Source organism: Nyctereutes procyonoides, unplaced genomic scaffold, assembly GCF_905146905.1.
Source record: "Nyctereutes procyonoides isolate TBG_1078 unplaced genomic scaffold, NYPRO_anot_genome, whole genome shotgun sequence".
In the NCBI taxonomy this organism is placed as follows: Eukaryota; Metazoa; Chordata; class Mammalia; order Carnivora; family Canidae; genus Nyctereutes; species Nyctereutes procyonoides.
This window is the reverse complement of record NW_026575137.1, coordinates 13,856,058-13,868,629: the sequence shown is the minus strand read 5'-3', so window position 1 is coordinate 13,868,629 and position 12,572 is coordinate 13,856,058. Positions and strand designations below refer to the sequence as shown.

The following is a 12,572-nucleotide window of genomic DNA, read 5'->3' as shown; positions in this document are numbered from 1 at the left end:
GGGTGGCTCAGTGGTTGAGCATCTGCCTTCTGCTTGGAGCTTGATCCCGGGGTCCTGGGATCAAGTTCCATATCGGGCTCCCCACAGGGAGCCTGCTTCTCCCTCTGCCTATGTCTCTGCCTCTGTCTGTGTGTCTCTCATGAATAAATAAATAAAATCTTTTTTTTTACATATTTCAAGTTTTGAAAATATTTATTACAAGAAGATTCCCTTTCCCATATTAAAAGGAAAGCATATTACTGGAAATATTCAGAGGATGGAAACTAGGTTAAACCAATTCCCAAGTCCTCATCAAATAAGGTTATAAAAAGGTAGTTTGGAACTTAAAATTAGGGAAGCCTATACACAATTTAGAGGGGAAAGAGAAAAACAGAACAAAGTGAGAATGATCGTTTACACCTTACAGTCTTTAATTAAGCACATAAAACTGTACTATTTAATATATTTCACCATGAACTTTTTGTGAAATTCAGATCGCAGTGTATCATTTACAAATCTTTTGTCTTTCTTCTGATCATCTACACCTTTTGCACTGTTCTTGAAAACAACATCATCGTCCCACCTTCTTTTAACTTTGAAGTTGGCCTGAGGCTGGGATGGACCAATGAGATTGAGGGTTTCCACTCAAAATACTTTCCATACGTATTCTTTTTTTTTTATTTTTTTAAAAAATTTATTTATGATAGTCACAGAGAGAGAGAGAGAGAGAGGCAGAGACACAGGCAGAGGGAGAAGCAGGCTCCATGCACCAGGAGCCTGATGTGGGATTCAATCCTCGGTCTCCAGGATCGCACCCTGGGCCAAAGGCAGGCGCCAAACCGCTGCGCCACCCAGGGATCCCTCCATACGTATTCTTTCTTCTTCAGCTTTCTGTTCTTGTTCCTTCCTGGCCTGCTCTTCAGCTCTTTCTTTTTAAAATTTTTCTAGTTCTGCAAGAAGAGCTGCAGTGTCATTATCATCACTCTCCTCTTCAAAATCTTCATCCTCGTTCCTCATCTGTTAGAGGATCATCTGCATCAAGGTTGGCAGCAGGAATCTGGTCTAACAGAGGCTTCTTTGACACCGGCGAGGAGGTTGTATGTTTTCTTGTTGGACGGTTTCTATTTTTTTCCTCTTGCAGCAGCTTGCTCTCTCTCTTCCAGCTCCTTCCTGAAGTCATGGTTGTGACCCTCTTCAGGGACATCCTGAGTCATTTGTCTATATTTTATCTTTGTATGAGAAGGTAGGTCTCTACTTGAATACTTCTTTGAGAGTTGGCTCAAATCACCTTCTCCTTTTCCTCTCCCACCTCTCGCAGGTTCAAAAGTTGGCCTAGCTGCTGTTATCATCTTTTATGCTTTAAAGAAAAACTCCCAGAAGCCTCTACCGAATAAATAAAATCTTTAAAAAAATAGATATTTATTGATTTTCTTGATTTTAATTTAATATGATAAATACAAAGAGATAGAACCCATGTAAGCAAAAACTCTTTGGGGTCCTCGATAATTTTGAAGAGCATTTTAAGAGTCCCAAGGCCAAAGAGTTTGTCAATGCTGATCTAAATCTTCTGTTTCCTTTAAAGTCCAAATCAAAGCCTTCCTCTTTGGTAAGCTATTTGCCATTGCAACTAGAAAGAATCTCCTCTGTCTAATCTGAACACTCAGGACACGTACACACTTAGGGTTCTTTTGCACTATTCACTTAATACAGAGCTTTACCAAAAAGGATAATATTGTTATGTTGATTAAGAATGATTATTAAAGAACTTTTTGTTTGATGGTGAATCATAAACAATCCTTTTCCAGTCTCTGATGATAATCTTCCCAGCCTTCAAGGAAAATAAAGGATTTTCTTTACTTTTCAATCTCCTTTTTTCACTGAAGATAATGATAAAGTTACATGTATATATAAAGCATTTGTTATGTATTTTTTAAAGATTTTATTTATTTATTCACAGAGACAGAGATTGAGAGAGAGAGGCAGAGACACAGGCAGAGGGAGAAGCAGGCATCATACAGAGAGCCTGACGTGGGACTCGATCCAGGGTCTCCAGGATCACACCCTGGGCTGCAGGAGGCGCTAAACCGCTGTGCCACCGGGGCTGCCCCTGTTATGTATTTTTATTACAAACCTAAAAATGTTCATTGCAAAGGAATGAAACATAAATTAGAAATTTAAAATTTTCTATGGCATCAACCTGAGGTAAAAACTGCTAACATCTTAATGTATAAATCTCCCATCTTCTACTCTCAATGCCATCAACCTCAATGCCATCAACCTGAGGTAAAAACTGCTAACATCTTAGTGTATAAATCTCCCATCTTCTACTCTACATTTGTCTTTTCACTGAATTAAGTTATACTGAAAATACTTCTATCATTTTTATGATATTCTAAGATGCTTTTTTGTTTCTTGCACTTACCATCATACGATGTCATATAGGGATATTTAAAGAAACTGGTAGTGTTCATTTGTCTTTTGATAATGTTCATTTTAGTAAGTGGGTGATAGAAACACAGGTATTCATTTTTCTTTAAATTAAATAGGTAGTTTAATTTCCTTTTATGTGAAGAATAACTATCATAAATGAGTTTTCATAACAAATGAATTTTTAAATAATATATGAAGAATACTCTTCTATGTCAGTAAGCATTTGTTACCTTAAATCTGTAATAGTCAATTATATAATATAACTTCTAGGATTTATTTAACCTATGTTTAACTCCACTGTTAAGCATTTAAATTATTCTAATTTCAAAGCTACAAATAATGCTTGGATTGTCTTGGCAAACCAAGAAACACCCTTAACTATAGAGAACAAACTGATGGTTACCAGAGAGGAGATAAGGGGGATAGGTTAAATAGGTGTTGGAGCTTAAGAGGTGCACTTGTGATGACTACCAGGTGATATTTGGAAGTGCTGAATCACTATGTTGTATGCTTGAAATATAAACTGTATGGTAACTAACTGGATTTGAAATAAAAACTTTAAAAAAGAGTTTTTCAAGCCATGAAGACATATTGACACAAAAATTTGCATTAGGAAACTAAGAGGAAGACATGTAATCAGCATTGGAGAGAATGGATCATCTGATTATGGATGATACTTTCCTTGTACCAAGTATTTTATTAAAAAACAACTTTACTGGGGCACCTGGGTGACTCTGTCAGTTAAGTGTCTACCTTTGGCTCAGGTTGTGATCCCAGGGTCCTAAAATCGAGCCCCATGTCAGCCTCCCTGCTCCATGAGGAGGAGCTTACTTATTCCTCTCCCTCCGCCTGCTGCTCCCCCTGCTTGTGCTCTCTGTCAAATAAATAAATAACATCCAAAATAAATTAAAAAATAAAAATAAATTTAAAAACTTTACTGGTGGCATTGTATACCCTAGATCTGCACTGTCCAACATGGTAGCCACTAGCCACATGTGTCTATTTAAATTTAATTAAATTAATTTAATTAATTATATTTAGCTAAAATTAAATAAAATTATAAATTCAGTTCCTCACTCACACTAGCTACGTTTTAAATGCCCAATAGCTCCACGTAGCTATTAGCTACCCTATTGGACCACACAGAACATTTACATCATAGCAGAAAGTTTTATTGGACAACACTGATGTAGAAAAATTACATATAGCATCAAATAGTAATCAGTATTATTAGCCAACCCTAAATAAATTTTAACTATATCTAAAAAGGTGATTATTTCTCTGTCGTAACATAGGATAATTTCATATGCTCCTAATTAACTGGTTAAAAAATAGTATTAATTGAGCAATGTAGCAAACATGCACTGGAGAACTGTTTCAATGAACTCACATGAACTATAGAACATTTCTTAGTTTCATCCCTCCTGTTAAAAATAAATGACAAGAGCATGTGTACCCTTCAAAATGTATACGAGCCTCATTTTAGTTTTTTTCAAGTTATTATTTAAAATCTAGTTAGTTAACATATGTGGTAAAATTGGTTTCAGGTGTAGAATTTAGTGACTCATCATTTACATATAACACCCCATGCTCATCACAGCAAGCTTCATGAGTTTTAAAATGCTTACTTCCTATGAATACTAGGGAAATTCTTCTCCCAAAAAAAGCTGGGGAATAAGTTAAGTTGTATGAGAATGAGTGGAAGCAGAGACTAATATTAATGTACTTTCTTGGACATGCTTAAAGTTCTGTTGTCTTTTAAACATTCTTTGAGAGGTTAAACTTTTTGAACTTAGAAATGAAGAACACTTGCCTGATGAAAGCAACTTTTTTCCCATTGCCATCTTTCCAAGAACATGGACAGTCAGAGCATTCCAATATATCTCCTGCCAAAGGCTTTTGGAGAATGACTAGAGTCTGAGGTTGTTCTGGAACTGGAATCAGCTATATTTTTCTTTCTGTTGTCAGCATACACTGGGAAGTACACCTGCTGCACAGAGCTCATCGTTTCTAAAATAATCTGAGAGTTTATTACTCATGCCAAAACTGTCCAAGTCAGACAGTTCCAGAGAAACTGGAATTGCAAACAGAGAAACTGCTTTGATCCAGAATTTTCAGGGTGTAATGCTGTGGCTCACTCCCTCATTATGAATGGATTCAGAATAGGAAAAAGTTAGAAGTCTAGCCTATTGGATCAGTTGCTTGTGATAATAAAGCTATCAGAAGCCTGTGATGTGCTTTTGTCTTTCAACTTTTTTTCAACTTTTTTTTTACACAGAATTGAAAAAAGTTTGGTTCAACAGATACTTTTTAAAAAATATTTTATTTATTCATGAAAGACACACAGAGAGAAATAGAGGCAGAAACACAGGCAGAGGGAGAAGCAGGCTCCATGCAGGGAGCCCCACGTGGGACTCGATCCCGGGACCCCAGGATGATCAGGCCCGGGGCTGAAGGCAGCGCTAAACCACTAAGCCACCAGGCTGCCCCTCAACAGATACTTTTAACAATACTTTCTGTAACAAAACCAACTACAAATTTGGCCCCACAAGATGCTCATTCTTTAGTGAATGATAACAACAGATAAATAAGAGCTAGGAGAGTTAAGGAAAGACTGCAAGGAGACGGGGTCACATGACTCACCAGTAAGATTTCCTGGAAGTAATGATATCCAAGGAGAGTCTTGAAAGATAAATGCCTTCTTTCCTAGCTAGGCAAAGAAAGGGTAAGAAAAAGTTTTAGGTAAAAAAAAACATGAGCCAAAGTACAGAGGTGAGAAAACAGCATAGTAAATTCTGGGGATTACGTGAAATTTCATATTACCAAAATAAGTGTCAGGAAGGTAGACTGGGGCTAGAACATTGTATTCCGTGCTAAGATTAATTTTCTACTGCAGGTGATGGAGAATTATTAAATGGTTTCTTAGGACAAATGATCTGTTCATATTTGTGTTTTAGATGGTCTACTTTGTTAGATGCTGGAAACTGTACCGATACAGAAGTTGCAGATTTGAGAAGTATTAGGAATAGAGTATGACCTGATGAAATTAAAAGAGATGCCAAATAATTTTCAAAAGTAGTAATAATTAAGGAATGAAATAAAAGGGAAACTAAATATGAGAGAGTCAAAGTATTCAGGAAGCAGGAAGGACTTTTCATTTGTTTTGTTTGGTTGGTTGCTCGGTTTTTATTAGAACCTCTATGAAAGAAAAGTAGAAAAAAAAAAAGAAAAGTAGAGAACAGAAATGGGAAAATACAATACAAAAATTTCAGGAAAGGGCAACCCTGTCAGGATCCCTCTAACTTTTGAGAGATTTCTCTGTATCTCTGCTTAATACACTTCTCTTTGCTCAAAAAAAAAAAAAAATAGGACAGAAATTACCACATGAAAAACAAAGAAAGAAAGCACTGATAGTACAGTCAGAAAAGTCCTGATAATGACTCTGAGCAAACTAAAAGTCAAGTACTAACCTGTACTAAGGAAATCCAACAGACAAAGATCTTCATTAATGATACAGAACTGAGGAGCAGGCAGCAATTCTCCTGGTTATGGAGATGATGTAATTACACTGAAAAAGAAGAAATAAAACAGATAAAAATTAACATGTTTAAGAAGATAGCAAGTAAGTAGGTGAAAAAATAAATAAACTCCAAATTAAGCTCTAGATCTCTATGTCTCCAAGAGCTGTGGTATTCAAACCTCAATCTACCAAAAGAATTGTGTGTTCTTTTCTTTTTCTTTTTTTCTATAAATGGATGCCATAAAAGTTGTCTTGCCAGTCAGGTACTTTAAAGAGCAGGGAAAATTTTTATTTGACTTAAAAATAAATAGAATCTCTTAAAATAGGACTGTATGGTTTCCTGCCTTCAAAACATTCATGACACCATCTGCATCTTGAGGATTTGGACAAGTATTTTTATTGCTTTTGTAGATGCTCCAACAAAATATCTCATACACAGAAAACTTTTCAAAACTGTTTTAATTACTTATTCTTCCAAAATGAACAGATTAATAACCAAAAGAATAAAAGTAAAGTGGTGCTGAATAGGAAATCCAACGAATAAAAAATAATGTGCAGGAACTGGAAGCAAAATCTTTTCTTGCTCTTGAGAAAACACAGCCAAAAATCTTAAGATGATGTTGGATTATTGCGCACAGTTCCTGACTAGTTCACCAAGTGAAACAAAAGTTGCAAATGTTTTTCTATGCTTCTTCTAACATTTTGGGAAAGGTTTCTGAAAGGAAAGAAAGCAATCTTAATTTAAGTAAATCACACACACAAACTTGGCAAGCCTGCGAACACACAAACGCACACACAGAGGAACACACTTTTTTTCCTCTATAGGAAGAGGTAATAAACTACTTGAATAACTTCCATTTAAATAATTTTAAATTGAAAAAGTATGAAGTATCTCTAATGTTTACAGAAGGAGGGCTCCAGTCACTTTAATAGGAGCATTTTTTGATAGGGAAAACAATAAAACATAATTTGAAAAAAAAAGGAAGGGATCTATAGCAAATTATAAACGGGTAAAAAATAAATATCTGTATGAGATCTAAATTGTTGGGTTTATTTTTTTTTCTTAGATTTTATGTGTTTATTCATGAGAGACACAGAGAGAGGCAGAGACATAGGAAGAGGGAGGAGAAGAAGCTTCCATGCAGGGAGCCCTATGTGGGAATTCTAGGATCACGCCCTGAGCCAAAGGCAAACGCTCAACCACTGAGCCACCCAGGTGTCCCCTCAATTGTTAAGTTTAAATTGCTTTTGAACTTTTTTATCTTCAACTGTGTAAAATTGCTCTTTGTGGGTAAAATATCTGTTATATAAAAAATAATGCAATATAAATTTTGCTTATCTGATATAGGACAAAATATAATTTATTGAAATTATATAATTCAAAGCAACTGCCATTACTCAAAAACCAAATGTCTTATTACATGGTTATATATGGAATAATTCAAATTTTTATAATTCAAAATATTCAATTGCATATAATTAACTAATTATAATATTTTAAACAATCCAATTATAAATTTTAACTATTTATGTGTAAAAATGTATAAATGGTAAATGCATACTTTAAAAGACAAAAAAATTCCAATTAAGAAAACCATATAAAATGAGAAGCATGAGAAACAAATTTACAAAAATTTAGTATAATTAGACCCTATCCATTTTAAAATGTGAAATATAAAGTAACTGAAATTTTAAGCACGTATGTAAGTTAAATAATAACAGCAGCCACCATTATTAAGTGCTTACTCTGTGTTAAGCACCGTGCTGATTATTTTATGAACATTTTCTTATGTAATCACAATCATGTATCAGGGGCCTCACAAAACATCTATACATGTAGAATGCTTTTAAATTTTCAAAAAAACATTCTTTCCTGCCAAAAAAAACCAAAACATTCTTATAACTCTCATGATCTTCAACATTATGCTCTGAGACAAAAGGCAACTGCAATTATTAGCCCTATGTAAATTATAGATTAAAAAATAAAAGGATATAGGGGCAGCCCCAGTGGCACAGCGGTTTTGCGCCGCCTGCAGCCCAGGGCCTGACCCTGGAGACCCTGGATCGAGTTCCACGTCAGGCTCCCTACACGGAGCCTGCTTCTCCTTCTGCCTGTGTCTCTGCCTCTCTCTCTCTGCATCTCTATGAATAAAGAAATAAAATCTTAAAAAAAAAGGATATAGAGAATAAATCACTCCATTAATAAAAAAGACATAATTACATACTTAGTTCTCTAACTTCTAACCCCAATTCACTATCCACTAGTTAACATTAATATCAGAGAGTCCCAGTGATCCTAAATGTTTTAGGGAATAACTTAAAATTAATCAGCAAGCATTCAGTGAGTTTCTATATTGTATAAAGCACAGAAGCATTTGTGTGATACAAAAAGAAGTAGGAAAAAAGAGAACAATTGCAAAAAGAAAAGAATATAAAGTTCCATTGAAGAATTTGGTATCTGAGAAGAGAACATTAATTTTTAGAATAATTATAAAATACCACTAAGTGTAAAATAGCAGTAGTGAAAACTCCCTGATCAATTGACCCAACCCCACTCAAATCTGCTGGTAATAAATTATGTATCTTCTATTATTTGGACTAATAATATTCCAGAAAATTTCATTGAACTAGCCTAATTCTTTGTTAAACAGAAACTCTAATATATAAAATATTGCTACAAAGGGAATGGCCAGCAGCTAGAAAGAAAATACCAGGCAATCTTTTAGAAATTTCTGTTCTAATATATTTGTTATAAGCAGAATTTTATTTGAGTTGAACTTATAAGGAACCAAAATATTTGTCAAAACCTCCCCCAAAAGTTATTAATGAGTATAAATGGAAAAGTTTAAGTTACTAATGACCATACTTAAAATAAAAATTAAGCAGACATTACTATGGGGGAAAAAACTTTACATGATTATAAGACAAAAAAGAAAAAATATGTGATTTATTCTCAAATAGTATTTGGCTAGGAATATTGTTTAAGGAATGGTAATAAAGTTAAAGTGCACAAAATGTAGAGCTTACTTTAGAAAAAATAACACTGGGGATCCCTGGGTGGCTCAGGGGTTTAGCTCCTGCCTTCCGGGCAGGGCGTGATCCTGGAGTTCCAGGAGGGAGTCCCACCTCAGGCTCCCTGCGTGGAGCCTGCTTCTCTCTCTGCCTCTCTCTCTCATGAATAAATAAATAAAATCTTTTAAAAGAAAAAAGAACACCAAATCAAACATAAGCTTCACACACACACACACACACACACACACACACACACACACACTCACACACACACACAAGCAGCAGTTAGGAGAAACGTGATAGTTTTAAGATAAAATTATTAGAAAAATGAACACTGAGTTTAAAATAGTGGCATCTGAAAAAAATGCAAGTCAGCAGTTGATTCTACAACTTCTTAGAGAACCAATATGCTGTTATTATGGTTTTTAAGTGTTTGGTGACTTTTGCCTCTTCTCATATATATTTTAGCTTCATCCTTAATTACAAATCATTTTTTCCTAATCTCATTCAACAGCTTCATGCAACTACTAGATAAGTGTCACTGATACTTTAATATCTCTGAAACTAGATCAAGAACAAATCACTCAAGAAACATTATCTAAGTACCATCTATGTGCTGGGCACAGATCTAGGCACTGTGGAATTAAAATTAAATAAAAAGGGGAGCCCGATGGCTCAGCGGTTTAGTGCCTGCCTTTCAGCCCAGGGCGTGATCCTGGAGACCCTGGGATCGAGTCCTGCGTCGGGATCCCTGCATGGAGCCTGCTTCTCACTCTGCCTGTCTCTGCCTCTCTCTCTCTGTGTCTTTCATGAATAAATAAATAAAATCTTAAAAAAAAAACTAAATAGGAAATAGTAACTGCCCTCAAAAAAGGATTTAGCTAAAGCTTTTCAAACTGTAGGTTATGACCTTTTAGAGTTAGGAATCAATCTAGTGCATTTCGACCAACTATCTCAAAAGAATAAAATAAAGTAGAACACAACAACAACAAAAACTCATTATGTATCACACATAGTAAGGTAAGTATCATTTCCTGAAAGTTTGTTTTAGTTACCTATATAAGTATGTGAGGACCAGGTCACAATGTCACATTTATTTTATACTGTGGATAACAGTTAAAAGTTTGAAAACAAACCTTGTTTAGGAAAATACCCATAATAAATTTTCACAAAATGGTTTATTCTATAAAGATGGCCATAGGCTGGAAACTTTAAATGTTCTAATCTAAATTAACTGCCAAGACTGAATAAATGTCTTATAGAACAGGTAGTCAAGCACCAGCAATGTCCTTCTTTTGAAAACGTTATTTGTCAATAACGTTTCAATAACCAGGGTGGCTCACGGCGGTTTAGCGCCGCCTTCAGCCCAGAGCCTGATCCTGGAGACCTGGGATCAAGTCCCACGTCAGGTTCCCTGTATGGAGCCTGCTTCTCCCTGTGCGTGTCTCTCGCTCACTCTCTCTGTGTGTCTCTCATGAGTAAATAAATTAAAAAAAAAGAGTCTGGTGTTTTTTTTTTAAAGAAAAATGTTATCTATATTTATATTTCCTCTATTAAAATGTTCGCCAATCACAATGCTATGTAGTTCCAACCAAATAGTTTTGCCATTAGTTAATACAACATAAAGTGAAATGAATATGATACTTCTCTAACATGTTTGGGACTCAGAAAAAGTGCTTTGGGAATATTATCCTAGTCCTATTATCCTAGATGATATTCAATTAGAAACATTATACTCTGAGTTGATTTGTAAGGGTTACAATTTTCTTCAAAGATGATAAGCCACTTTCATGTTAATCAAGGAGTGCACAGTATCAAAATATTTATATTATGAAATGCTAAATAATTTAAGCAGCCCCAGTGAAAGGTTGAATAGCCAGTCATACCACACTCTTAGATGCTGATTCATTCCAGCTAAACATATCAGAGCTCCATAGAACTTGTTTTGTTTACTTACTTAGATTTTTAACTATGTAAAGTAAAATTTTCCCCCAATCCTAAACAACTTGAAGTCAGAGGACACATATTATTCAGGACTTTGGATGTCAAATGATTATTGTTGAAAGTATTGTTAATATTAATTTATTTTGTATTTTCATTTTACCAAAATATCTTACTCAATATTCCAGATGTACTCAGAGATCTCCATAGAGAGAAAATCTAAGCCCATATGACCTATGCTTTTGAAATACCTAAACAATTATTTTTTTTTACCTAAACAATTAAAACCAGTAAGTATTAATGGTAATTATGTTCTTCCAAATATAGACATAGAGCTAAAATACAGAAGAAAAGAGTTTAAAGGTCACTTGACCCTACCCTTTTTAAAGATGGAAAGTGGATCTCAGAGAGTTCAGTAATTTGCACAGGTTATCCAGATAATTTGGTAGGGCTAGAATAGAACTTGGGTCTTATAATTCCCAGTGGTATTCTTTCTACTATAATGCACACTTATTTTTGGTCTGCTTCCACTTCCACCCTTCTTTTCTCATTCTAAACTTCGTGCAAAACACTTCCTAGGTACTTTAGGGATTTAAAAAGTTAAGACAATCTTTGACACCAAGGTGTTTAAACAAGCAAAAAAATATATATAAAAATATAGTCAGAGATTTATGGAGATTTAAGTGTTGTCAAACTATGATAATAATTCAATTCATATAACTCAATTCAAGTTTTGGCAAACTGCTATAATCCAATTCAAACTTCTGAAAAGTTGTTCATGACTACTCCAGACTGAAGTACCATTTCCCTGTGGTAGAAAAGCACTAGATAGGCAACATAAAAGCTGGATTTGTGTTGTGGCTCAACCACTAACTAGATATTTGAAAAATCATTATTAAATTTCCAATTACTGGGCAGCCCTGGTGGCTCAGCGCCGCCTTCAGCCCAGGGTGTGATCCTGGAGACGTGGGATGGAGACCCGGAAGGGAGACCCGGAATTGAGTCCCGGAATCGAGTCCCGCGTCAGGCTCCTTACATGGAGCCTACTTCTCCCTCTGCCTGCGCCTTTGCCTCTCTCTCTCTCTCTCTCTTTGTCCCTCCTGAATAAATAAATAAAATAAATAAAATCTTTTTAAAAATAAAATAAATAAAAAATAAATAAAATAAATAAATAATAAATAAAATGAATAAAAATAAATATAATAAATAAAATAAAATAAAAAATATTTTTAAAAAATAAATTCTAGATTACTCATTTTTAAATAAGGAGAGGGCACAGGCATAAATTATTGTATTAAGGGTCCCTTTCAGAGCCAAGCAATACTATCTATACTAGCCCATTCCAACTCTATACTTTACACCAAAGCCATCCACTTATGCAGCATGGGGTTACAGATCTATCAACCATGGTTGTGGCGACTGCCCAGGGCTCTCACCTTATGCTTAATTCCTCCTTCTATTTCAGTGCCTCTCTGGCTCCTTTTTCAGGCCATCTTTTACTCCTGGATGACTGAATTTGGTTTCCCTGGTTTTGATCCTCCGTGCTCTCTAAAGGACTTTGTACATATGCTCTGACTCTTCTTATGCCTGGACATGTCAGGAAAATACTCCCACGTCATCTGCCTCTGGTCCCTGGGATCCAAGACTGACTACATGCCCATTTGCAGGAACACCCAACAGAGACACCATG

The 12,572-nt window shown here is 35.2% G+C and overlaps 1 pseudogene; it reads right to left on the bottom strand.

Moving 5' to 3' along the window:
- Positions 1–394: 394 nt before the first annotated feature.
- On the bottom strand, positions 395–1,328 carry LOC129495807 (spliceosome-associated protein CWC15 homolog; annotated as a pseudogene).
- Between the last annotated feature and the right edge of the window lie 11,244 nt (positions 1,329–12,572).